Below are 26,621 nucleotides of genomic sequence, written 5' to 3'. Positions count from 1 at the left end.
AACCATTCCAGTGTTTATCAGGTGTATTTTTATGAGGAAGATATACATGGTTTTATTTAGATGAGAGGTTGTGTGTGAGTAGAGCAGGAGGCAAACATGAGTCAACTACAACTACGAGATTGAACTGCAGAGATCAAAAGGCAAAAATACCTAAATTCAGCACATAATCTTAAAATAGTGAGGATTAATGTAAAGTTACATTATGTAGATCACTGGTAATTCTGAGTCACTGACTCATATCATTGCATTGCAGTGTTTGTGTTGTAGTAAAGCTTGATTCTGTGTGACTGTGTGTGTGTGTGTGTGTGTGTGTGTGTGTGTGTCAGCCTCCTGTGACATTGCTGTACTGAACTGTCCTGAGCTGCTGTCATCTCTGCCTGGAGACCCCATGATCATCACTGTTCCCCCAAAATCTTTGACAGATGGCAGGGGACCAGAGAAACGAACACGCTCAGCGATCTCTCTGGGTCAATGTGCATGTGTGTGTGTTTGTGTGTCTGTGCAGTGGACAACTCTTTTATCTAGTGACTCCAGCATATAGCACATTGTACCTCACTTTATTCTTTGTGTACAATTACATAACAATAGACTTTGAAGTCACCACAATGAGATGTTGTTGGCTCTTAAGGAAATGTTACATATCCAGTCACTCAGGAGACGGTGTGAAAAACAATGAATGAACCATAACACATGACCTCTGCTGTTCTTGTGTAGCTTTACATGAAGTATAAAACAAGGTTTACACATGTTTTGAAATGAAATATTAAGTAGAGCTAAAAACAAGGAGTTTATCAATATTCTATTCTGATTATGATTTTAAGTATTTATTTAAGCAAAACTGCAAAAACAAATGAAAATCAGACCTCGTTCTCTGAGAACTTAACATTGGCCTTTTCTGATTTACATTAATAAAAATTATTACTTGAGAAACTTAAATGTTCATTGGTGTGTCAGCAACTGTGGGGTACCAAGGAAGATGTGGTTCAGGTTGAAGCATAAAACAGGACATTAAATAACTGTCTAACTCTTAATAAATAAAACTTGTGAAAAATATGAAGTGATAGAGATAAAGTGATGTAGATGACTATAATGAGATTTTTAAAGATTTATATGAAAACTTGAAGGGCACTCGGAGAGCGCATACCTCCACCAAGGCTGAGTGTCCACATTATCACATACTGCATGTAATTGTATTGGGATCAGATACATCTGGATCTGCACCAAATAACACCTCATAGATATACTCTCTTCATATGCCTGATTTTTTTTCATTAAGATATCTGAATTATATCTTGGGAAATTCACAGAAATGTGGAAAAAACTTGCCAAGAATCTGCCTCCTTTTTTAATGTGCTTCACAAGTTGACCCAGACCCCACCTCTCCCCCAGGTTTCAAGTCAATCGGTTCAGTAGTTAATACGTAATCCTGGTGACAGACAAACAAACAAACAAGAGGCAATTAAAACATGACCTCCTTGGCGGATGTAATGAAAGTCAGTGACGTCTAATCACTTTGACGTAATAAACACAAGGTAACAGTTTGCTGCCGGTTTAGATCCAACTTTAACTCCCTACAGCAGAGAGACGACACTGTTAATCTACAAATTTCGCCAACATATTTAAATTCTACAGTTATTCTAGAACAGTCTTCTGTTAAAAAGCTACATGTTTTTAGACCTATTTACTGTATTTTGGAGGGACAGACAGGTGGATGGATAGATAGACGGACTCTCTCTCTCTCTTATTCTCTATGCCTCTCTCACTCTCACTTTCCGCTCAGCATCGCAACAGGGTCCCACGCTGAGACGCTCACAGAGGGGTGTTTTTGTACTTCGCAGGGGTGCTGTTGGCAAAGAGCAGTCATGTTACAACAGAAATTTTAAAAAAGAGGGAGAGAAACAGAAGAGACGGGAGAAAAGAAGAATGTTAATGATGAATGAGCACAAATAAGAACCATTTTTGGTTCATCTAAACACGAGAAACAATAACTTTACAAAGAAATTATGATGAGTCTTTTTTTCATCCCTCCTTAATGTCTGCTTCATTACTGTATGCTACATTAGTTAAATATACTGGAACATGCACCTAAAGGTTATTGGAATCCAGTCGTTTCTCCCTCGGCTCAGCAGAGTTGGTGATACTACCCCAACGCTGGAATCACCAGAGCTGACAGTCGTCACACAGTCGGTATTAGCAGATGACAAAAATAAGATGGGAAGCCAATTATATCAATAATGTTGTGACCATGTGCTTGAGCGGGTTCAGAATATGGACAGCAGAGATTATGAGTATCCGCTGGGGATTTAGGGCCAAAGCACGGACAGTTTAGATGATTCTCAGCTGAAGAGCCTCTGGATGGACTTAGTATAAAGTATCAGCGTAAGATGGAAACAGATGGAGTCAGGAAAAGCTTAGGAGAGGTTGTCTGCTGCTTGTTTTAAGGACTGAGCTGCTCTTAAGGACTTCCTTGGAAACAGATTGTCCCCGTAAGAACCTTAGCACACCGTAAAGAAGAGCCAGCCTAATTGGACTACTAGCAACCCCTGCTTTGAAACATGCTCACCATACTGTGCAGGCATATGTGTGTGCGTGAGAGACAGAGAGAGAGACACTGCTGTACAGTTTTTCTACAACATTAAAGTGCACGGACAAGCTTTACAGATTAGGCAAAATTTGAAACAAGCCTCGTTCCCCGAGTAGCAGCAAATCTGTGCTCATTAAAGAAGTATTGGTTGCTGATATACAGTGTTAAGGCGAGGTAAATTAATCCAATTTCACAGCAGGCTGGTGAGAGGTGAGGACAGCCGAGCCAAGGCTGCACTAATTAACCATATATCTGTCACTATCGATCGTATCAGAGGGCCCACCAAAACCTACCAGCCTCTTCTGGATCAAACACAAAAAAAACATGCGTATACAGTATGTACTCCTAAACTGAGCAGCTACAACCTCCACAAACAGCCACGGTCTGATACCAGGACGCACCAGTTCTTTCCATACCTGAGCCATAATGAGTGGGAGTATGTGCCTTGTGTAGGCTTTTGCATGCGTGTTATATGCAACTGTGTCCGGCTTGATGACTGCGCTAATGCACCTTCGGATGACAGACCAGAGATGTGCTAGCAAAATGCTGCAGGCTAGCACAGCTGTTACAGATAAGGGGAGAACGAGAGAAGAGGAGAGGAAAGAGGAGAGAAATGATGGAGTGGAAGAAATTGAACTGCAACAAGACACAGAGTCTATAGGCAGCTCTGAATAGACTGAAATTAAACACAGTGGTGATTTGAGGCAAATAAAGATGGTTGACGCGTCTGCACTTTCTGCCGCTATCCAGAAATTAAGCCAAAATATCCCAGATATGAAGGCAGACATCTTGCGGCAATGACGTTATTTATACGAGTCGGCGTATAGTAGCAATCGGGATGGAGCCGTGGTATTGATACACGCGCATGAACAATCGAGAGTCAGTCCCAGCTGTCAATCACGATGTTCATATATCATCAGAATAACTAATTAAAACCAAACTCACAGGAAAACACTTGAACAAACATCGGTGTGATAAGAACTACCTAAAATGACAGAAACCATCTTTGTTTGACGTGTACTTTTTAGTTTGGCTCATGTCCCATCAACTAACATGGAGGTTGTAGAGTTTTGAGACCTATACTGCAGCCAGCCACTAGGGGGCGATTGAGATGCTTTGGCCTCAGTTTTTCAAGAGCAGTAAATCCATGTTTAAACACAGTCTATGATGCAGATGTTAAGCAGTTTTAACGTTTACCGCGTTCAACTTAAGACGTTAGCATGCTATAATGCTAACGTCTAGCAGACAAAGTACAGCACAGGAAATAGTATAGCTTAAAAGTTGCTACAAAGGTTATTACAATTAATATTCTATGGCAGATATATCTAAGGTAAGTGCAGAGAACAAAAATCGTTGTTTATCCAATAGAATACAGGACTGATACTGCAGATTCAACATGTGTAAAATAATTACAGTTTCCTGACAGATTCTGCTCCCATTCTATGATAGTAATTATCACCACACAGTCAAATAATTACAGTAGCAAGAAATTACAATTAAGCGATTGTGTGATTTACCGGGGACTCCCCATCACTATTGTGCCTGTGAGTGTGTGTGTGTGTGTGCGTGTGAGAACGAGCCTTACCCAGCAGATTACTCCACTGAGGCCAAGTCCCTACAGATGACATGTGATAGCAGATTAATAGCCTAACATATCACATGTCACAAACCCTATTATTTCCCCCTGTATCTGTGCTTAATCAATTAATATCTAACAGCTTATTCACCAGTCAGAGATCCTCTGCGCCACCTTCAGTTTAATCTAAAATTAATCACACTGATTATAAGGTTCATCTTTTATGTACAGTCCATTTACAGTTATGCAACTTCATGTATTGTAAAACTGCATTTAAATAAAATATATCATGAAGAAAAATAACCAATTAATATCGTCAATATTATTTACGCTGAACACACGTTGATTCATTTATTCTACTTTATTTTATTTGACTTTTTATTTTATATTTGCTCAAATTAGGGAAAACATTAATCTAGATCATACACTGCAAAAACTGCAGATCTAACAAAGTGTAATTAGATTTATATGATCTACTTTTAATCTATATTACCTAGTCGCTCTTATTTTTTGTATAATTTGAATATTTAGGTGCTTTGTAAGGAAGATTCTCTGACTTATTTCAAGTAAATATCTCTTGCCTTGTCCTGAAAAGCAACGTTGACTTTATTTGAGTTATGTTTAATGAGATACAAATAAAGGAGGCAGTCCCCTGAAGAAAAAAATGCTCATAACATTACATTTGAATTATAATAATGATAAAATCCAATGCAAAATCTTTTAAATGAAAGTAAAGATATGTGACATTTACATAGACTATATAAATACAATTAAATAGAAGAAAACAATTGTGTGACATTGAGCCCTGATTGAATGGGTGAGCAAATTAAGAGGAACTGTTGTTTCCAGTGTTTCCCATTTTATTCCATGCTTTGTACAGATAAAACCTTTCTCGTACGAAAAGCAGAAAATGTGTTACTTTAATGACATGTGGTCTGTTCCGAGGCAGAGATTGGACGATTACTAAGCACCACACAGTGATACTGACGGATTCAAACCAAGTGTCCAAGCAAAGCAGACCTTTTAATCAAAGTGTGTTAAAGTGAAGCAGGGCCATCTGGTTCGCAGTGGATCAGAAGCAGTGATCCTGAGGATGATGTGACCCCGGCTGAACCTTCGTGCCGTGCATTTACACCATCTGATGTGTTAGTGCTGCAGTGCGGCCTCAGTCCCGAGCGCACTGATCTTATACAATCTACATGGCTCATTATGACAGAATATAGCAAACGGCTTAATGCATGTCAAACCTGGCAGTTTGGGGCCATGTACCTTTCACACCACTGAGCCCCTAACACCTCTTTTACATCAAATTAGCAGGTATATGCAGGTTTTTAAAAAAATGGGTAAACCTGCTAAAAAAAGATAATCGACTCCTTTCCCATTGCCAGTAGAGGAGTTTGCTTTCCACCACCGAGTCATGTTCAACGTCAATGCGCTGTAAACTGAGAAGCACTTTGTTCCCAAGATGTAAAAAACCCAACAAGTACGCAAACAGTCATGGCTGCTCACACACCAAAGTCAGGAAGTTCAATGCGCGCCGTAACGTTGCGTCAGAAAAGGTGCAGCATCAGCAGATAGACTCCCGAAATGAAGAAGAAGAATTGATGCGTTTATGTCTCATCAGTGGCGTTCAGAGCCTTAGCCAATAAAAAACCCTTCTACTGCAGAGTCATGTGACCCGGGAGTGAATACTGGTTTGTATCCATTCCCATTGCAGACAAAAGCCAGATGTTAGCAGATGTTTGTGGGTGTTTTTGACCAGTGGAAGTGAACAATTCTAGATGACTGATGTTCTGCTGTTTCAGAGGTTAATTTATCTTTCCGTCGCTGGTCTCTGGTGTCTCCTGTTAGGTTAGACGTCTCACAAGAGGGGGTCAAGTATCTTCTTTTCTGTAAGATCTATAAAACACTCTATACACACACCTGCATGAACGTATAGACACGCAAACTCTCGCTCAATGCCAGATCAAGACACACAGATGCACATATCCATGACCGACGCTTAGATGTCCCACAGAAACTGGCCGTTCTCTCATCCTCGGGATAAAAGGGGAGATAATGCATTATACATTTCCTGCTCTCTTCAATGGTTCATTATAGTACAGTCAGACTCTGCCTTAAACAGGTTGTTTCTAATGAGACGAAGATGGCTACACAATCCCGTCTTTTTCATTCAAGTGTAACTCTGAAGTCATTTTCTGGTCGTGTCTCCGCCTTCTCGTCCAAACTCGTACAGACGCCAGTGGTTTTCAGTCAAAATGACCAAATGGTTTATTAGAGTTTTTTAAGAGCATTTCGCCCCCCCCCTTGCATTTTGCTTCTGTAGATGAATATTTATAACTGCAGAGAAGAGTGCGCTCATTATTTACACCACATTACAGTTGACTCTTTTGGTTTTCAAGATCGCTTTTGCCATCTACTGTATTGTGAATCCAGGTAAAAGCCATTAATCCTCACTGGTTGATTACAATAAATCTATAAACAGCATAGAGAGATTTTTTTAACTTTAGAACTGTTAATAGTTTGGATAGTTTTTTCAAAACACTCATAAGCTGCTTTAACACACACTGAAGTCCACACATTTTCCTGAAATTTTCCTGGGGCGCTGTATGTGAGAAAGAAAGCCCCCTGGTAAATTATCCAGAAAATATCTGAGTGAGCCCACGCTCTAATTAGTAGCTCTGAATGCAAACTTGTCAAATGCTGCACTGCAAACAGTAAGTTCATCTCTCACAAGCGCATAACACCACACGTTTTAGCCAATAGACAATTTTATGATAAACACGCAAAAAATATTTATTGGCCTGTCACACCTAATCCTTTTTATGTTGTTGCTTGAAATCATTATGAAAACTTTTTGGAAGTTAAAACAGTGGTAGACAGATGTCCTATATGTCTATTATAATTATAATATTACAATAATCTAATATTCAAGTCCAGTGCATTATTATAATGCTGGTCTGCAGTTTTTCCATTGGCTATGACTTGGTTTTACTACTTGCTTTTCTCGTTCTCATGTGATTCTTTCTTTGTGTTGCTTTATTCCTTGTGAACAAAGTGCACCTCCATATGTTTTTATGGCTAGACTCCATATGTTGGGAGTACTCTGAGTCAACTGTATGTTCTTAAAGCCGGGGTGAAATGTGACCAGGGCTGTGGTTTTAAAGCCTTTGAACAGATTTAGACGGTAAATACCTTACTTAACTCCACAGTAAACAGATAGATTGGATAGGACTGACGCTGATCTCGTTAGGTTGTGTCCTTTTGTAGGAGAAGCAGGATTGAGAGCAGGATTGACCTCAGAGCTTGTTAATGTAGCAGCATGAAAGCCCACTGTGGGAGGTTGTTTTTTCATTTGCCTTTAATTTCTGACTCTGCATTTATCCACATCTTATACTATGATTTTTTTAATTGAAGAAAGTGGTCATTTCTATATAATTCCATTTTTTTTTGTTCTTTAAAGCTGAATTTCAGGTTATATCTCATAGCAAGCTGCAGAATGCTTCACATGTAAATTCTTAAAATACGTGGACATTTCGTAAAAATGTCAGTATGGAGGATATCGTAGTAACTTGAAGTAACAGATTGCAATCAACGTAATATCCCTCGTCTCACACTATTCATACAAAGTGTAGGAAAACCAACGGTGGCCTTCAGGTAACATTAAAACACAAAAGGCTCACACTAGTTCACACTAGTTCATGTTTTTCTTCTGAGCTAATGTTGAAATGTGTTGGAGCAACATGACCGACTCTGGGGGAGAGGATGTACTCAAATACACATTCATAATAAAGGACTCATTCAAACGAAACAGGAAGACAATCTTACTTTCTATCTATCTACATACAAATAAACAGTATATATATAAATATATGTATAAAAAGGAATGTATATATACTTATTTATATAATTGTATTTGATTTCTGCCAACATTTCTAAATCCTTTAATTTTAAGTTACTCTTAGACATAGATGCGTTATAGCACCTGCCATGTATTGTCTCCTGTCTTATCGTTGTATGATATTGTTTTTCTTTAGTGCTGCCAAGAATTGACAACTGATTTTTGGAGCAACTCTTTTGTGAGTTTGACTCTGGGCCTGCTCTGGTAAAAACTGCTTCCAGGAAGCAGCCATATGCTCGCTCTCCGAGTTTGACACTGACAAAAGCTTTCGCTGTCTCCCGCCCACTCGGCCTGCCCTCCACACTTCCAATAGACGCCCGAACTGCAGCACGTTTGCAGGATAACACGGACGAGAGCGCTCTAGGGCTTGGGGGCTCACCAGATTCGTTCAGAGTCACAGTAGACTCAGTGCTTGTTAGCCTGTTAGCCTGTGGATATTATTCCTGCTGCCTGTGGAGTTTGGAGACACTCGTTGCTTTTATTGTCGCCAAGTCATTTCTGCTATTGTGATGATACAAAAAATAAATGAGTTGGAAGACGCTTGTTTATTTGCTGTGAAAAAAATACACAGTGTAGCATCAACACAAGTCAGTACAGGAAACCACATCTTGATTTCATGTGTTCTCAGTATAAAACAGGATAATGAAGCATAAATTGATTTTCTTCCACTTAAATCAATACCCACACATCATGTACATTTACCCTTCACTCTTCAGGCCTAGAAGGTGCACAACACCAACTCAAGAACTCCAAACAGGCCTATTTGAAAATGTTCATGTCATTAGAGGTCCAACCCCGGGTGTACCAAGGAAACGGAACATATGACACCTACTGTTCAGACTTTTGGACCAATTGTAGGAAGCTGAGACAGCATTAAACAATAGAAAAAGAGGAAGAAGAAGAAGAAGAATGCAGCATGCTGATGACAGACGGACGATGCTCTACAAACCAATCAGTGTCAAGTATAGGTAGACATGTTCTTTAGTGGGCTCCCTAAATTACAATGTGAAACAGGATCGAATGTAAACTATGTGACAAAGGCAAGAACCTTAGTTCAGACTTTCAGGTGTGAAAATGCCCCTAAATTCAACAAGAAATCGTCTGGAAAATAATTATTAACACCTACAATTCAGTGACAGCTATTCAGTTATAACATGCTCACACATGCACACACACACACACACACTACTCTGGTGAAATCTGCTTTAACTGTGGGGATTAAATGCAAGTGAAATCCCCGGTGGGGTTTAAATTTTGTGTTTTTGCATCACCAGCTCCTTCAAAGCTGTCAGAATCGTTCAGTAGATTCCGGAGGTGATAATCCATGAGGCCATCCTCTGCCAGCTCTTCCTAGATTCAAACTGTGCACTTTGTTTTCCTCTGATCTCAGAGGGGTGGAATTGTCATTTTTATAAAACAACAAAACCTTTCTAACCTTTATGTAGTTAGTCTATTAACAACATCTTCATGAAACATTAAAGAAATGTTGGATATGTGACACACCATTATCATCCATGTGTTTCCTCCGTTTATTCTCCTTCTTAATAATTCTTATGCTCTGCAGTTTGCAGTAGTGTCTGCTAGTCTTACCACTATGTTCCTAAATCCCACTTAACATGACCTTAACTGACAGATTAACAAAATACGTAGCCTACTGTACAATTACAGCTACATTTTTTTAAAATAGCAGATATAAATACATTAAATGGTTTGTTCCCCCAATAAACTATGCGGCATGTGGAGTATTTCGACCTAAATCGCATATTAATATCTAAAATATTCAGAGAGTATTTTGCGACATCTCCATACGGCAGTTACCGAGGGCTTGCACGCCCTGGGTGTGAGTGTAAACAAGATGGCGGGCGCTACGAAGAAGTCACTTTTTTGGGGTGAGGGAGAAACCGTAGTGATGCTACGTGTTTTAAGGGACATGGATATAATGACGTTTTGAGATGGGTGCAAACGTTGCAACAGCGATATTTTCAAAAGGGTTATAGACCCTTACGTAGTGGATGTAATGTTGAGGTCAATCATAATCAGAAACTGTCTAATCTCGTGTTGACTAAATGATTCTATTGGTAAGTTTAATGACTAATTGACAACTAAAATACCACAGTAACTGGTTAATCTGATAACATGTAGTGACCATCCTGTCTGAATTACGTCAACGCCCACCTGTCAACTGTTCGTAACTTCGTAAAGTTGGCGTCACTGCAGCCAACTGTGGTTATAATTACGCAGAGTCTCTAGAGTCTATACCAAGAGTAGGGAACAATACTGAGTATTGTTCCATTGGATATTATCCAGGATCTGCTGGTCTTGGCAAAGACCGACTGTTAAAACCTGATTGTTTACTCATCGATGATGTTGTGAGTACTTCCGGCCCTAATACAGCGTTGTAGTTATTATTTGTCCAAAGAGGAAACCGGAGCTAGCACCATTTCCTGACAGAAGAAGGCTCAGAAAAAACAAAACTACAAAGTGCAAGAAAATGACCTCACACCAACATTATGGTTATGGTTATCTTCCCTTGTGGTGGCTCAGATGCTGACTGGCTAATAGACATCGGTATCTGGTCAGCTGAGGAGACGGAGCAGAGACAATGCGATCATTACAGCTGGTTGGCTTCCAGGAGGCAGTAGATGAAGTGTAGACAGAGGAAGAAGGGATAAAGAAGGAGTGGTGAAGGGAGCAAGAGAAAAAAGGGTGATGTTGGGGAGAAGATGACAGAAGGAGATAGAAGAAGGGAAACTGCTACCATTGTGCATCTGCGGTGTGGGTGTCTTTGAGTGTGTGTGTGTGTGAGTCTCATGTTGTGGGGATCTAAATTTGTTTAAGTAGTCCCATTGTTATATTTTAAAGGGTAAAGCAAATACTAGTTATGGTTAAGGTTAGCGTAGTTTCTGGGAAATGAATGTTAGTCAATGCATTGTCGTGTGAGTGTGTGTGTGTGTGTGTGTGTGTATGTGTGTGTGGGGCAGTGTGTAAGAGAAGAGCAATAAGACCGTGGTTCTTCAAGACTCACTCTCACTGTCACATCAATCAGACTACAGCATCACACACACTCACGCACCCAACACCACGGCTATATCTGTGCTCTCATTAGTGCAGTTGTGGAAAATATGCCACGGAAGTGAACACAGGAGGCTGTTTTAAATTAAATAATATAATGAAAATGCATTCTTGCCTTGACTTACATGAACAGTTTGACGTTTTGGGGAAATGTGCGTATTTGCTTTCTTGGTGAGCGTCAGATGAGAAGATCGGTACCGCTCTCATGTCTGTGTGGTAAATAGGAAACTGAAGTCAGCAGCTAGGTAGCTTAGCTTAGCATAAAGTCTAGAAGCAGGGGGAAACAGCCATCCTGGCTTTGTCTTAACAACATTATCCTTCCTGCTTCTCAGGTGGCTAAAGAAATTTCATACAATCTGACTCAGCTTTGGACAACAGGAACTTTTAGGGTTTGTTTTCGCACCTGAATGTTCCCGACCAAAGTTCATGTGTGTGATGTTAGCTCTGCTTTCACGTTGGAATTTAGGGAGCGCACTAAAAACCTTTGTATGACAAATGCAAATCCTGTCGTCATCACCGATGTGAGCTGCGTCTACATATGTACGACACTGAGTGGTAGGAAGACGGGTGTGTTTGATGAGGTTATGCTGTCAATTTAGTGTGTGGGGGGTGGGGGGGAGAGTCCTCAGACGTGGTGTTGACACTAGTTCAAATGCACCAAATGAACCTCCTTGTTATTCAAACATTATATTGTCAGAGGCGAAGAATGCAAGCATCATTCGACCCTGGGCAACTCCGTCTCTTGAGAGGCCACTTAGGCTTCTGCTTTCTTTCTTCTTCTATTCTTTGATGCTGTCTCTACTTCCTACAATTGGTTCCGAAAGTCCAAACTATCCAAAAAGAGCCAAACCATGGTTCAGTTTGATCCAGAGCAGGAACACCTCTTTTGGTTCAAATATGTTCACATTCAACTTTTGATTGTTGAAAGGTCAATTTAAACACATCTAGTGTTTGGAGAGTGTTTCATCAAATCTGTTTATATTTTAAGCATTATTTTTTAATTGCGGCGCATTTCCCCCATCAAGTATTTATTTTGCTCTCTAAGACAAAATACCCAAATTACTGTATAAACTGCATCTCAGTGCAAAATGCCAACAGCTCACATTGCACTACCTCTATTAAATTCTGTCAGCAACTGGTTGTGCCTCTCTCCCCACCTACTGTATGAGCCAGTATACTGGGTACGAATGTCATCGTCAGGAAAAAACACTAAACTGCTGGGTGTCACGTGTTCAGGAAAGAGAGCCCCTGATTTTAAAGGTGAGACAATACGTCCTAATCCCTGGGTGGGGTGTGGTATTAAAAAAAATCCTATTCCTGGCACTCAAGTGAATGGTTAAAAACAAAAGGCCTTTAATGACTGTGGGCTAGAGCATTATGAAAATTCACCAGCGCATATCACCATGGAAAACATGCCCTCCTCAGGGTATGTGGGGAAAGCATATGTGCCAATATGTGTTGGAATGTGAGACACACGACCCCTTTAAACCAAAAATTACACTTACATTTTTCTACAGATGAAACAAAAGAGATACAATGCGTTATCATTGTGGGTATTTTCAAAATGTCTCCTTTAAGACTAGATCATTTGGCCTCGTTTTCTTCCCACTAAAGCTCTGAATCTTCAGCTGAAGCCGGCAAATCTTACAAATAGACTATGTAGGGAAATTCAGACAAAACAGCATCAAATTTTAAAGATTTGCACAGGTACTTGGGTTTATGCAAAAAGCTGCAGTGTGTTATTTATAATGCAATGACAATATGGGTACAGAATATATTATAGTTGTTGTCTTTCGGCATCAGCTCCTGGGAGGGGATTCAATCAGGGGCAGGGAAGATGTAAAATAAAGGAGGCTGAATTTTTTGGTTAAAAATATCTGCGTTTTGTGCACAAAATATATAAATAATCACAAACTTAGCATACACATTAATTTTATAGTCACTGGTACACACATTCAAACACACACACACACACACACACACACACACACACAGGGCTACAGGGTGTGCCCAGCATCAGCCAGAGTACTCTCTGTGCCTGTTCTCTTTCTCCTGGTGCCCTTATTGGTTCTTGTCCAATCTGGCCATCCAATCACATCAGGCAGAGCGAGTCTGTGCATAGACTTGCAAATACTCTGCGGTTGTACAACAACACCCTACAACCACCACCATTATCTCTGTTTCCTTATACGTCTGTTTCTCATTCGGTTATCCTTTAAAAGGTGATGAATGTATATTATTCTATTCTCTTCTAGCTACAAATAACTTATATCCTTCTCTCTCTCTCTCTCTCTGTATGTATATGTATATATATATATTCTACCTTACATACTGTACATCCTGATCCATTCTATTAATGTCGCTTTGCCAAATGCATCTGTAAAAACTGTTGTTGTTTTCCTGAGCCTGTCATTTAGTCGAGTAGAAGCTTATAAAGCTGTAGTGAATTATTAAGCAGGGTGAATTATGGGGCTGGAGCGAGAGAGAGCGAGAGACAGAAAGAGAGAGGAGGGGAGAGAGAGAGAGAGAGAGAGAGAGAGGTCTGGACAAAAATAGGTCAACCTAGCAGTGGCAACCCAGGCAAGTAGAAATGATTCTCACTCTGAGGAGGAGCTTTGTGTGTGTGTGTGTGTGGGGAGGGCTGCATATTTGTCAGCAGCTCACGGTGTAATGCTAATTCCGATCAAAACAAAGCAATTTAAGAGGAAAGGTTTCTTATAAAGGTTTCTATAAAGGAAAAGCTAAATGTTAACACTCGAGTAGATCATGAAGTCAAGTCCAAAAAGAAACATCAGCAACATCTAGAAACATCAGCATAAACACATGTGGGAGTTAAGTAATTGATTTGTGGGTTGTGTTTAGAACTTTTACCAACTTCCATACAAAATGTGTCACATTTGGGGTTTTACATTTCATCCTATTATATACATTTTACACCACTACATTTATATGACAGCTATAGTTACTAGTTACTATTGAGATCATGAGTTTATATGAACAAAAACATATGTTGAGGTATAAAAAAACAAACAAGCACCTTTTCCACTGGTAAATAAACTCACCATCACCCATCTATAGCTTTTGTCTGCAATAGAAATGGTTACAATCAGCATTCACTCCCAGGTCAAATGAATGTGCAGTAGACACAGGTTTTACTTGGCTCCAGCTGTGACGTAAATGTGACACTACTGCACTAATTTGAGAGACAGCCAGGTGAGAGAGGGCCTCAGTCCTCGTCCGTGACGTCGAACATGACGCATCAGGGGAAAAAATTACAGAACAGCAGGCTTCTCGACTGGCAATGGGAAAATCACCTTTTTATAGTTGAAAAGTCACGGGGAGCCTCTTGCATACCTGCTAATTTTGGTGTAAAAGAGGTTTTGGAGATGTCTTGTCATCTTTCACATGTCTAAGAGTTGTACGCAGTTCCACCAAATAGACACGTCCCCTTTGAACTTCTCAGAAGGTTTCATTTAAATGATTGTTCAATACGTAAAGACTTAATCTTATCCAATATTTCACAAAATCTAAAAAATGTACATCCCAAATTGAAAACCGATTTACTTGTACATGTCATTCATCATCTCACAACACATTAGATTTATCAGGATTGCAGGCGGGAATTTGATTATATCTGTTACACCTGCACAAACGTTCACTTGGACTCAAGAAGGACGACCTGATGAGAATTTAGTGGTCAAAGGTCAAGGTCACTGTGACCTCACTGGTTTGGCCTCGCAAACACGATATCTTAGGAATGCCTGAAGAGAATTTGTTAAATTGGACACAAGACGTTAATGTCGACTCAAAGATGAACTAATTTGATTTTGGACGAAGGTTGAATTTGCCATTCAAATGTTGGAAGTCTCTGTGAACATGTAACTCAAGCCTTCGTACACTAATCATGACAACATGCAATTACTTTCATTAAATCTCTTCAAATTCTCCACAATAGACACTATATGTGTCAGGACAGACATGGGTGTGAACAGTAATTTCCCTGTTTCACGAGGCGTTAATTCTAGTTCCACTTATTTAACTTTTTCATAGTAACATCTTTGGCTGCATTAACTCGAGTGGTTCTGGTGTGATTATGAACAGCTTTCAGGTTTTCAGGTTTACAGTCCAATGCTTTAAAACAGCAAACTGAGTTTCTTTCTTTCTGGACCGTGTTTTGTGCAAAGGGTTATTGCCGCATTGAACATGAAAAGGTCAAACTTTAAAAAAAATGTCCTAAAGCATGGTCTTGTTCAAAGTATAATTCAACATTAATGTTTAATGGGGCAAGGCATGACATAACCATGGAAATTAGCCCCAGAACATAGAACACAAAAGTTTGTGGCTGTACTTTGTAGTGTAGTTTACAGCCAGAACTACCACTTAAACTCTATAAAGGAAAAGAAACTCACCTGCAGTCACCTTCTTAGTATTATGAGAAGGTGCTATGAGGACACAGAGAATTGTTTATGAATCCTGTAACTGAACAGATAAAATGTGAAATTGCATCTTTTCTTTTCCAGTTTTTTTTCCCATGACCTCAGTAAACCTGCTCACCAGTGTACCATCGTTTCATGAAAAAGAATAAGTCGCTCTTAGACTCATTACATTATTTTTTAAATCCAGTCAGACTGCAGAATTCAGGTCTCTGATTTACCATCTATATATAATCTGCTGGCTTCTATGGCTGCTGCTCAGATCATAATGCAGCCTGTGCTATACTGCAGCACAGACAGTTCAGCAAGAGTTCAGGAGGAAGCCAAGAGTGTTTTTTTGTTTCGTAGAGTGATTTCACTCTGTGATCAACTTTTTATCGTTGGTGGAAACATTGGCTGCAGAGAAAGAATCCCAACATCTGAAGACCCATGTGTCCTGCAGGGAACAGATCCACCAGTAAAGTTACCAACAGGCGAGAGTGTTACCACCGAGCAGTGTCACCCCACCCTGTGTCAGAACGAGTGTGTGTGTGTGTGTAGGTATGAAACCTGTGTGTGTGCCTTTGTGTGTCTGTGGCTATATGTGAGTACCCATTTGATGAGGATACTTCCTTATCTGTGTATGTGTGCATCTGTGGAGGGGTGAAGAGGTTTATGTGTGTGTGTGTGTATGTGTGTCTGTAAAAGTGAGAGAGAGAGAGAGAGCGAGAGAGAGAGAGAGAGAGAGAGAGAGAGAGAGAGAGAAGCATGACCTACATTTGGCAAAGCTCATCGTATGAGCATGAAACTGCCTAACATCACCCCAGAGCTCCTCAGCACAGAGCCACACGATTGGCTGCTTTCAGCTCCAGCCTGACAACAGCACTGGCATCACCCAGGGGAGGGGAGGGAGAGAGAGAGAGAGAGAGAGAGAGAGAGAGAGAGAGAGAGAGAGAGAGAGAGAGGAGGGCACAGGGAGGAGGTACATACATTAAATTGAAAAGAGGAGAAGATGCAAATAGACGATTGGGTAAAAGGAGAAATAAGACGGAGAGTGTGAGAGTGAGGAAAATGCTCCAATTAGAGACAGTAATGCTTGTGTGTGTGTGTGTATACTTGTTTATGCACATTTTGGGAACTCACAGTTACATTAAAAAGGACACGCATCCATTTGCAGACAAAAAGTTGGTCTCCACAAGGTACAATATTAGTTTATGTAGTAGGTAGTGAAGACCTTTTTAGCATCTGATCTCTCTGACGATCTGATGGTCTCATGTTCCACCACTTTCATCCAGATTTGAAAATATCTCAGGAACCGTTTGATGGTTTGCCAGGAAATTTAATAGACATTTGTGGTTCCAGTCCCAACAACTGGACCCACCTTCATGTCGCCCTCAGGATGAAGCCTCATAGTGACTTTGTTGAACCCTTCGATTTTCCTCTAGTGCCACCATTAGGTTACATTTTTAAATTTGTGCAATGCTCTCACAAAATACCTGTAAAAATAATAATACTCCTATGAGCCTTATCTGTTCTTTGTGTTTAGCACTAATTAGCAAATGTTAGCACACTACCACACTAAACTAAGAGCAGCTAATATGGTTGTCAGGCTGCATTCATACTACTCCTTGTATGTGTGCGCATACATGGCCAATAAAGCTGATTCTGATTCTACTACATTTTAATTTGAAATCTGCGTTTTCAAACTAAAACAAGCGTTTTGGCTTCTTATCAGTTTTAAACCATTGTCCATTCTAGCACGCCTGAAAACACATATCAAGTGCCCGCTCACGTACACTGGGCATGAGCGTGCTGGTGTTAACAAAATTGTTGTTGTCACCAAAAATAACATCTCATCTCATACACATGAAGCAGTTGTATCATTGTAAAATGCAGAATTTAACTGCACAACACTGTCAGCAACGCTTGTAATTGATTTTCCTTGTTGCATTCTGCACTGGTAGCCGAGGGTAATGCCGGGTTGTTTTCTGGGGGTTATGTGATAGGAGCCTGACGAATAAGCAAAGGCTACGTCGTGACCAAACGAAGTGTCCAAGTCATCGTTTCCAAACATCTCTGTTTCTGCCCGTACAGACTAATACGCATTCCCGGAGTTTTCACACTAAAACGGAAGCAGCAGCGTTTCCAGACGTCTCCATTTTCGCAGCACCAACAGTCTGGAGCGTAAGTGTATCTGTCGCAGAGTTGTTGGAGTGTGGTTGTAGCCTTAGTCTTAATTGGTGATGGTAAAGGTTAGTTTTCAGACCATGTTAGACTAACGGCTGGGGTAGACATCATGTGGTTATTTTAAGAAACAAAATGAGTGTATGTGAGTGTATGTGCACATTTGTGTGTTTGTGCAGACTTTGGTGTCTTTGGTCATGTGTCACAATAGAGTGGAAGATTTGTGGCATTGCACCTCTAGAGCTGACACACACACACACACACACACTCTCTCTCTCTCTCCTGCCTCTGTGTCCCATTCTGTCTCTCTCTCTCTCTCTCTTTCCCTGAGATCCCCAGGCACACAGCATTATGGGAATCACTCTGGCACTGCTCTCGCTCTTCACAGCTTTAATCTTTAAGTTGTTTCCATAGAAACGACTACATTCACTCAGTTGACAACTGTCCAATTGCTTCCAAAGCTATAGAAGAATGCTCTCGCTCAACATAAACCGCCTCCACAAACCAGCAGCGGAGGAACGTCTTAGTCACTGTAGAGCCACTGATCCATTGATTAGAAATAATGAAGAGTCAGTATTGATGACGGCAGGCACACGGGGCCACAAATAACTGCATCCAGTTGATTTTTGTTTCCTGGAATTATCCACTGTTCAGCGCAGCTATAAGTTCTAAGGTATGTCAATAATTCAATGACACCGAAGTAGAGGCTCCCCTGCATACAGGAGACAAGCCAATCGACATTTAGCAGGGGATGCGTTCAGTGAGCTCACAGCCCAGCTTGGGTTATTTCAGGTTGAGGCAGCAGCAGTAGATCCCCTCCCTGTTATCAGGTTCAGCATGTTGGTGTTTCCTCAGTCGCCTCAGAAGCCCTTTATCCTCCCTTCTCCCTCTCAGTACATATCGCTGTCTGTCTCTCAGGAAATATATGCTTTTAATTTGAAAGGCTGGATTTACAAAGACAATTAATAGGCTCGCACACACAAATATGTGCATGTACCTGCAAACTCACTTAAAAGGACACACACACACACACACACAGATGTGCATGTACCTGCAAACTCACATAAAAGGGGACACACACACACACACACAATGACCAGTGGTAGGAGTCTTCCACGACACATGCACAGCAGGAGATCCCCCCCCCTCCCCTGGCATATGTGCCGGTTTCCATGGAGACACGCAGTTAAAAATAACATGGGCGATGGCTTGTCTTGTGCCATTCCACCAACATGGCTGAAGTATTCACAAACACACATTCTATCACTCACACACAAGCGCACACACACACACTGTTAGAATTAGTATAAGTCGCACACACACAGAACAATATGAAAACACACACACACACACATCATTATTGGCATGATAGTTGCATCTATTCCCACCCTCCTGCCACTGGTCTCTTCAGTGGCAGAGCAGTAGCAGGACGCCATTTATCCTCATCTGTGGCCTGAAGCAGTCGGTGTGGAAGCACAGACGTCGAGAGAAACAAAGGATTTGTGGGTTCTATTCCAGCCATTGAGGTTATTCACTAAAATCTATGTTACTTGTAGTAAGTAAGTAACTTAGAAAAGCAGATTAATGTGTAGTGTGATGCCACTTACCTGGCATAACATTTAATCCGAACCCAAAGACCCCTGTGTGTGTGTTTGTGTGTGTGTGTGTGTAAATCAATGTATTTAAACAAATACGCAGTTTAAAAAACAGGATCGACCAAGTACAATAGAATAGAAACATGTTTCCTCTGGTTAACACCATTCTTTTATTCCCCTCCATATTTCCTTCACTGATTACTGCCTCTTTAGGAACAATGCTGCAATATTGATGAGGGCTGGGGAAATACAGAAGCCTCAAAAAGGTTGAGCGAGGAAAGGAAGCCCTACAACAACATGAGATAATAAAACATTGAACTCCCGCTGCTGCTTTTCTCAGCAACCGCGTGTCGACTGACACAGAAATGTATTGTGGTATTTTGACCTGTTCAGTTCATCTTCGTTCGCCGCACATATTTGATAAACTCCTCGTTTCTGACGGAATATTTTATTTTTTATGTAAATTTAGGTTGTGAGGATAGAGGGATTGTACGTCGTCCGTGCTGTTAAGTCGTTTGAGACAAATCTGTGATTCTGAGCTGTAAAAAAGGGACTTGACTTGAAAATTTGGATGACAATGAGATTTGAGAGCTTTTGGTGATTAGGGCCGGTGCCGATGTTGAGGGGTTATAAACAAAAACATACGTTTTCCACAGTGGAATTACGTCTTGAGCTGCCACCTGCTCATAAGCTCTACTCAGACACCGCCCCTCACCTGAATCCGGGAGATTTTCCTGTTGTTGTGAACGCATCTGACCCAGAGAATCCCAGGCTGTGATCTTCACATTGTCTTTTTACCTTTTTCTTATCACCTTTTAAATTATTAATTTACTTTTTTTTATTGTCCTTTTACTGCTTTTATGGCATCAAGTTCTTATGTGACATAGTATTATATTTATTAAATATATTTAAACACAACTTTGTTTTAGAACATTGCACCCTGCCGATGGTTTTCTCTTGTATTTGCATTTCTGATTTGCTGTCAAAGCACTTTGTAAACTCTGTTTTTAAACCTGCTATATAAATAAAGTTTATTATTATTATTATTATTATTAATTGTTAAAGTCCGGACCCCATTGTTTGGAGTTCATGTCTGAAAACGGCTTTACTGACTGTATTTCAAAGATGTAGACGAGAAGATTCAAACAACTCGTGTCTGTACAATAGCAATAGCACGTTACCTTAGCTTAGCATAAAGCCTGGAAACTGGGAACAAGCTAGCCTGGTAACACTGGTCAACAACATTCAGTTTGTGCAATCCACAAACGAAATAAGTAGACAGAAACATAACCTCAGGCAGAGTTAATGAAACCAGCGGATTGAATAGTTTGGGTAACGAATAAATAAATAAAATATAATATATTAATTGGTGCATTTTGGAGGTGGTATCACATGAGTCGATTGCACAAGAGAAGTAACAACTGTCTCATCTAACCTTTAAATAGGAGAGAAAATATATTGGACTGAAAACAAAGTGTAGAATAGCAGCAGAGGTTCCCAGATAATGATGTTTTCACAGAATAGTGTCCTGATTTTTACCATTAAGACATTATAACAGCTCAGTATGCACACTGGGATTTGTTTGTATGTTGGATCATCCCTCCAGTAAATCTTTCTGTCGTATAGAAACTATATGATAAACATATGGCAGCACTTGTAAATCCAGCCAACATCTCAGCTGTGTGACTCAGGCCACACACACATGTGGCACAGTATGTTGTTGCCACACACATGCACCGACTCTGACTTTGTGTCGTGTCAATTCTGTGCCACTAAGGGGCAGTACAGGAGCACTTTGTGTGGAGTCTGTTATTATTGGGTAAACAGTGTGTGCAGAGCCAGGAAATAATCCCTTGAACATTTAACCTGCTGTTATGTTGTTGATATTTTCTCTGGCTCGTCGGGCTCGCTGTGACGTGGCGGCTGCTATAAATAAAACTTTTGGCTGTGTTGTGAGACACTGTGGCTCGCCTCTGCCTGCGCTCACAGACAGGCCTCGAACCCGAACACTGGAGAAACGTGCCCTCGTTCGCTGTAACGCGAATGTTGTGCAGGTCAGAGGGATTGAAGAGGAGGAAGAAGAGGAGGAGGAGGAGGAGGAGGAGATGAACAATAGTGCAGGTGTGCAGCCTGAAAAAGAAGGGATGGGAAGAGGGAACGGGGCAGAATGATTTATTAATGTTATGAGGAAGAAAAGAGACAAAGAGAGATAAATATTAGGAAACAGAAAGAGAGAGAGGTATTTTACAATTATTCATTCATCATCACTTTTTATGTTGAGGTTCATGTGCAACAAAACAAGTTGAACTAGAATTGCACTCGGTATCGAGCGTAAACTTCCGCCAGGACCCAACAGTCCCGTTAAATCAAAACTGAGGCAATGTTACGTTTCTCAGCTACACGTTGGTGCTAATTAAAGGTTTTTAGCCTTATTTGTTACAGCGGCTGAAAATAAGCCACATTTAAATCCACTAGATCCAGTTTTTTATATGGATCAATACCAAATTGTACAACGATACAAACCCACTAACATGTGGGAATATTGTCATCAAGGTTCACACATAATTTCTCAGGAAGTAGTTAATGGATCTAGGTAAGAATTATGCATGTTTTGGGGATTGATATGTATTGAGTGAATGTATTGTACAATTTGGTGCAGCTTGACTGAATTCAAGGGAATAAAAACTAGCAATTTTCATAAAAACAGATAAAAAACCCGTCCTTGATCAGCCCCCTGATCCGGATCCACTCCAAGATTGATGAGTCCTTTCCGACCCGTACCACATCTTTCCACAATCACACTTTCATGACAATCCGTCCTTTAGTTTTTGTGTGATGCTGCTTAACTAACAAACAAACAAAAATACCCTGGCGGAGGTAATCGAGCTAAAAGGTAAAAGGACACGTGAGCATGATCTCTACATAAAAAGCAAGTCTCTGGGAGTGTGTTTTAACTGACTTTAAAGATGATGCTAATGAAGTGATTTGGCCTAAGCTGCTCGGACGGGACGAGTCATTAGGGCCCTTTCCAAGAAGCTCAGGTTCCTGTACAGTGGAAAGGTCTGTGATCCTGCCTGATGTTTCATAGATCACTCAACAGCACAACCGACAAACAACCCCAGGGACCAGAAGCTATTAAAGGCCTCCCAGCAGTCCTGTTGAGGAGCCTAACTAATAACTGAGGCAAACCACATGAAACAACCGTACATTTAATAATCACCCCCTCCTCTGTTCCTGCTGATGTTGACCGCTGCGGCGGAGCGCGTGCAGACACGTCGCTGGTTCTGAGTGTGTGTTGGGATATTTTTGGTGTGTCTGCGTTTTTTCCCAGCAACAGCGGGAGGCTGGGAGCTGCCCGAGCACACTGCCAGCTCCCCCAGCTCCACTCCAAAGTCAGTGAACTGCCAGAGCTCCAGATTACAGCAGATTACCAGGCAGGGTGCTCACAGACTCTCTCTGTTTGTGTGTGCGTCATGCTGTTTATTGTGCAATGGCGAGGGGATTCTGACTCCTCCGAATCAAAAGTAGACAAAGAGAAAGTTTACTTGAGGTGGACATTGAGTGAAATGAAGATTTATGTGCTGCATCTCATTTTGCCTTCATCGTTATGCGTTAAAATGTCAGATTTGCCCTAAATGTCAGATATTTATTGATTATTTGAAAGTAAAAATGTGTTTTAACACCAGCACATACTCAGGTTTACTCACACATACGCAATCTTAGATCATGACTCTTTGGTGGCAGCAATAGAAGGATTGAGCACGTGATACATATTCCCAGCATGTGGTGGATTAATACATTAATACTTCATGGCTGATTCCCCCTCCCTCCACATCATAAAGAGATTACAGTCAGTGACAGGCCATGCCCAGGCGGGACCCTACCATCTGACGGGGGTGGATCGTGGAGACGACAGAGACGGGACGGAGACGTGTTTTGAGTTTGCGAGGAAGCGTAGGTGCACCGTCCTTCCTCGTGAGTGAGATGTAGCTCTCAGCGAGGCCAAACTGAGGCGCACACAAAGAGGAAGAAATATTTCTTATTCAGTGGCCGCGTTGGGTCGGCTGAAGGGAGGCGAGCAGGGACAGCAGGTGGGTGGGAGGCTGGGTGGGTGGGTGAGGAGGCGGTGGGGGAGAGTCTGAGTCTGCAGATGTTGCTCGTCTGGATGTTGGTCTTGCACAGGGTTGGTTTAAGGTCTGCAGGAGGAAATAAGGTGCCGCTACTGAGAGACAGATGACAAGGAGTCTGCAGGAGAAAGGGAAGAGCAACTGAGAAAGAAAAGAAAGGAAGGAGGACCATGGCTTTGGTTTGTCTTGGTTTAGGCTGCGTCCCTGTGCGATCCAGAGGTACTGTCTATAACTATCATCCTTAAAATCACCCATTACTGTTAACATTGTTTATGATGCTCATTTCATTCGAATCAATCCTGCTCACTTTCAATAACGGTTATTAATTCTGATTTAATTAGATGCTTTTTTAGCAGATTAATGTTAAATCACTATATGTGCAAACTACACTGTTGTGGGCATGAGGGTGTTGTGTTGTTTTGAACTGAGTTGTGTGTTCAACCCAATCCTGAAATCCTACATTTTTCAAATACATCAAATATATCCATAAATCAAATGTGTCAGGTTGAACTGCATACAGTGGTTGAATGTAACGAAGTACATTTGTTACTGTATTTAAGTAAAGTACACAAAAATGTGCTTAAGTAGATTTATTTTCAGGTACTTTTCACTTTAAGTCCACTCCTTATAATCAGCAAATATCTGTCCTTTCTACTCCACTACATTTTTATAATGAGTTTTTAAAAGTAATCAATAATGAGAGGGGAATTGATCCATTGATCCAATCAGGTAACATTTAGACCCCGCCTCCTTCAACGAGAGCAAAGTGCAGCAGCAGCAGCTTCTCTGGTGAAGAAACATCAAAAATGGATTCAGAGGTGTCAGAGGAGGCCAACGCCAAGACTCAGTCCTAATGATGTAGTACAGGGAATAAGCTACACCGTGCAAGTACTTTAGATTACTACTCTAATACTTGAGGTGTATTTAAAAGCAAGAACTTTCTTACTTTTACTCAAGTAGAACTTTAATGTGGTACTTTTACTATTTTTGTCCAATTATTTGTACTTTTACATGGAACAGTGCACCAAAAAGAAAAGTCTTGAGATTTCAAGAGTAATTATAATAAAAAACCCATAATAATATCAACAATTTTGACAACTGGCAAATCAATTAATCGTTTTGTAAATATGGCAAATTACACAGAATATTTCAGTTTTTTATGTTTTTCTTATTTTTCTCATATTCAGCTGCATCCTTTGGGGTTTTGGATTGTTGGTTCAAAGTTCCAAGAAGGGATGGACATTTTTGAGTATCTTATTAGATCATGTTAGTTGTATACCCATTACATTATACACAGCCGCAATGAAAAGCTAAGTACTATATAATGTATATATGGTGTGAAATAAATAGATGTTAACCTGTGAAATCTTTACAAGCTTTAATTATGATGTACTTTGTCGCCCACTGTATTAGTTATTCTTCTAAATAAATCGGCTCCTCCTGCAGATGTTGCACCAGTTCAAACACTGGCTGAAACAAACAGCTGGTGTGATATATTTTATATAAGAAAACGATATTGTCACCGTAGATGAGATGAGCTGGTGGGACTGCTCAGCCACCGTGGGTCCACGAACACACTGCACAGTTTTTCCTCTGCAGAACTGGGCAGCCAGTGTTTCTTATATAACAGCTGTCTACTATGACAAGATTCTGCAGCTACTGCCATAGGGAGTGTGCTGCCTGACCCAGATACACCCTAATACATTCCCTACTAATGACTTACATTCACTCACATCTGGACCAGAGACAACAGCGGGCCAAAGAGAGGGTTACAAAATCATATAGCTGCACCAGCACGAGGAAGAAGAGTATTAAAGCAGTCGGTGTTCTCGTTGCAAATGTCGTGGACGATGCAGACGCACCCCTGACGTGTCTGGCTGTGATCTTTTTATGCTTTTGTTGGCACAGCTTTTTATTTTCAATCTTCACTCTTAAGACTGTCATCTGTGCATAGAAAGGCTGTGGTCTGCTACTGACCCTAATACTGTTATTTCCTTAATGGTCTGAGCACAGAATTATAGAATCTTACAGTTATTACTAGAATTTATTATACCTCTCCTTCTCCTTTCTGTTCCTCGTCTCCTTCCCTGGAAGTTTGTGGATCTGTGAAACCATAAAAACCGAGCAATAAGCTGAGCTGAAAATAACTGATCCACTGCTCAGGTAATAAAAATTAGACCCATTAGCAAGATGAGGCTGAAGTGGTGCCATAAACAACACTTTTACATTTTAGCCAATAACCTTCTGTATGTCACACATTTTAAAGCTTTTAAAGTCAGTCAGTTAGTTTCCTGATTTTGCTGTTTAATACTTGACGGCTTGGTTCTGTCTTAGGAATCCAACATTTTTTGGTGGGGGGGGGGGCAATGATAAGTACAATGTCAGTGAGTAAAACTTTTCTGATACTGATACTGGTATATTTAGGCTATTAGGAAAACAAAATTGGCAATGATTGATAGAATGTCATCATCAAATATTTATGACTAATGTGATTGCGGCTCGATATTTTACAGTTTAACCATAAACCTTATTATAAATGATTGTAAATAAAAACAAAACACAACCAAATATATAGCTTGAAATGAGAAAAATAAATATTTTCAACATAAACTTGGATGCACAACATGCTTTGTTTATTCTGTCAAATAAAAGCTTTTATATATTGTGCAAATCGGCAAAGAGACACAGATACTGATATCTCTGAAAAGCTCATAACAGCCAAAATTATCAGCCAATCAATAAATCTGTTGGGCTTTACAAAAATATATTCTACTATGCTCTGATGTGTAACTAGAGAATTTTCTGTTTCTATATAAAGAGTCGACATAAACCTCCCGACCAATCACATAAACACTATTTCCAGCAGTTCATAAAGACGATGTGTACTACATCTTGAAACTCATTGCAGACAGCCAGTTCAACCGTCTATAGATGAATTCATCTGTCCATCTTTGTGAAACACTGAAAAGTGCTACAGAAGTTAAATAATTTTTTACTATAACCCACGTAAATTTTCCAAGTCAAAAGCAAGCAGAGCCCTTGTAGTAAATCCCCAAACACTCCTACTTTCTAGATTCTCCCACTGATCCTGTGTGTATTGAACCACTGCAATGGGGAGGGGGGGGGGGCATCTTTACCTGGGGCCTGTGATCACCATCATCAGTTCTACA

The 26,621-nt window shown here is 40.5% G+C and overlaps 1 protein-coding gene and 1 long non-coding RNA gene across 2 annotated transcripts in view; one reads left to right on the top strand and one right to left on the bottom strand.

Annotated features, from left to right (window-relative positions):
- Window positions 1–26,621, top strand: part of nhsb (Nance-Horan syndrome b (congenital cataracts and dental anomalies)) — a 50,909-nt gene that overhangs the window by 9,640 nt on the left and 14,648 nt on the right. The window lies entirely within an intron of this gene.
- The window catches only part of LOC124852280, a 41,933-nt gene continuing 15,853 nt past the window's right edge, over window positions 542–26,621 (bottom strand). The window contains exon 3 of the long non-coding RNA XR_007032894.1: window positions 542–1,426. This is a non-coding gene — a long non-coding RNA (uncharacterized LOC124852280). The remainder of the gene's footprint in view (window positions 1,427–26,621) is intronic.

This window comes from Hippoglossus stenolepis, chromosome 1, assembly GCF_022539355.2.
Source record: "Hippoglossus stenolepis isolate QCI-W04-F060 chromosome 1, HSTE1.2, whole genome shotgun sequence".
Classification (NCBI taxonomy): Eukaryota; Metazoa; Chordata; class Actinopteri; order Pleuronectiformes; family Pleuronectidae; genus Hippoglossus; species Hippoglossus stenolepis.
This window is presented reverse-complemented; position numbering and strand designations above follow the sequence as displayed.